Source organism: Octodon degus, unplaced genomic scaffold, assembly GCF_000260255.1.
Source record: "Octodon degus isolate 3935 unplaced genomic scaffold, OctDeg1.0 scaffold00013, whole genome shotgun sequence".
Classification (NCBI taxonomy): Eukaryota; Metazoa; Chordata; class Mammalia; order Rodentia; family Octodontidae; genus Octodon; species Octodon degus.
The window spans coordinates 12752059-12754428 of record NW_004524589.1 but is presented as its reverse complement, the minus strand read 5'-3'; the positions used below and the strand labels follow the sequence as shown (position 1 = coordinate 12754428).

The 2370-nt window shown below is 41.6% G+C and overlaps 1 pseudogene; it reads right to left on the bottom strand.

Annotated features, from left to right (window-relative positions):
• Window positions 1-209: 209 nt before the first annotated feature.
• On the bottom strand, window positions 210-2137 carry LOC101574713 (annotated as a pseudogene).
• Between the last annotated feature and the right edge of the window lie 233 nt (window positions 2138-2370).

Here is a 2370-nt window from a genome sequence, read left to right as displayed (position 1 = left end):
AAACCATATGTTGCGATTCAAAAAAAAAAAAAAAAAAAAGCAGGGAAAGCTTTACTCTAATTGGTTAAATCACCAGTCACCTGAGCTCAGCCTTCTTCCACTGCAAGGCCTCTGTGCACCGGTCCTACGCACATAGACGTCCTCGCATCACAGGTGTAGCCGCTGCACACAGCAGCAGGGCACAGACAGGAGGCCCTGCGGGAGTGATTCTAGCCTTCCCCAGATACTTCTCCACTCTCTCCCTCGTCTTCCCCTTGATCTTGACTGTTGTTATCAATAAAATAATTTTCTTCCCCATTCTCTCTTATACTTTTTCTTCATTAAAGCTTTCTTCATCTTCTGTGAAACTTTTCGTCTCTTGCTTGCTGAAGTACTCAAATACTTTTCTGCTTTTGCCTTTCTTTGAAACAAACTCATCAGATATTCCTAGTGATTTTAGTTTGTTAGAATAATGCTTTTCTACTGTCCTCCCATTTTTCTGAGAAACTTTCAAATAGCAGTGGTCTCATTTTATTTTTTTCATCTCTTCTAGTTCTCATCAGTATTCTCTCATCCTCTGCTTTTCACTCTTTCTGAGATATTTTACTTTGGATTTAGATGTTTGAGCTAAACTTTCATGTGGATCATAAGCCTCAGCCCAGGTTGTCAGCAGTTTCTGTAATACTTTCATTCTTTGCTTCTCCTTAGTACCCCAATTTCTTTCTTCTTCCAACATTTTCTTTTCCTCAGGTGATCTGATGGCTCATTCCCATCCACTGGAGGACACTGTGGGCACTGGAGACCTGCAGCCACAAGAGACAGGATTTGCACTTGTATTTCTTCCTGATGATTTATGCATTGGAGACAGATGAGGGTAATGTGTCTGTTTCAAATTTTCTTCGTCTACCAAATTGTTCTCCCTCTCATCAGATTTACTCAAAGGAACAGGAGGATCAAGTGGTCTTTGGACTGCTGAGAGTTTTGGACACGTGTTCTGAGAAGTGTTTCTTACACTCCTCTGGAAGGTCCTCAACATCAGGAGTGTGGGGCCTGGCCTTGTGCTTATTTCTTAATTTCCCAGCCTGTTCAGGACACTTGGGATTCCTGACATGTTTGTAACCTGGTCTATATTATCTTTTTAGACATGAAACAATCTTTTAGTTGCTTTTTCTGGGCTGCTTGCTTCTGTTCTTTCCTTGCAACAACTGCAAATGGGTTTTGTAAGGCCAAAGTAATTTCTTTGTTTTTCTCCTTCCTAATCCTCCTTCATTCTTCACTTTGCTTAACTAGCTCATGATAAAGGAGAAGGAAGACACTCAAAGGAACTGAATTGCCTTGAAATATTTTCTTACTCTCTGACTCTTCTTTGTTTTTTAGCAGTTTTTGTACTATTTTGCCATTTGATTTAGATTTTTTTGCCTCTTCTTTTTTCTTCTGTTCTCTAATCAATCATTTGAAATGTTACAGATATTTTAATTGTGGACTCCCATATTTTTGGTTTCTTTCTCTTCTTTTCAGTTACTTGGAAGTCAGTACCTTCACCTGGAATATAATCTCTAACACAAAAGTCTTTCCACATGTTGCTGGTGAGCTCTTTAGCGTAGGTCATCATTTTGTCTTTCCCAGGATGCTCCTTTTCTAGGTTGGGCAGCTCTTCTTCAGAGGAAGAAGTATACAAGGAGAAAGACTGGCCTAAGTCTGGCTCCAAAAGTGATGTCATTAACATAACAGGATGCTAGGAGTTATTTTTCAATACAGAACTGGAGGAGTTGCTAGGAACATCTTCCCTGATGGTCACTGGCTGAAATTCCTTTTAATTTAATTTATTCTGGTATATTTTCACTAATTTTGCCATTGGTTTCATGTGAGTGGACTTCAGCTCTCCTCTAGTTTCCTGAAATACTCTTTGTTAGAGTGGCAGATGTCAGATAAGCTCACGGTGGTCACAGTTTATGCTTCTTCCCAGCTCTGAAGAGTTGTTGTCAGAATCAGCACCCGCACAGGCCACAGCAGCTTCTCATCCTCCTCTGGCAAGGCTGCCACCACCGGGGCCTCTAAGAGATGTTCTCGCTCATATGGGTGACCTGCACTCCATTTGGGGATTTACCCAAGGTGGAGACTGGCTGCCGTGCTTCGCCTCCTGGTGCAAGGCAGCCATCACCCCACCTCTGAAGCCAAAAAGCAGTAAACTATCCAATAAAATATTTTGATTTAAAACAATCCTACTATTTTTTCTCACGATTGAAGCCTAGGCACACACAGAGTTACCAATCCAGGTACTATGACTCGAGATTTATTGGGGGCAGGAGCAAGCTGGCTGGCTGTCTAGTGGACCAAGACAGCCCAGAACAAATGGTGACAGGAGATTTTAGGGTTATCAGGGGAGGGTGT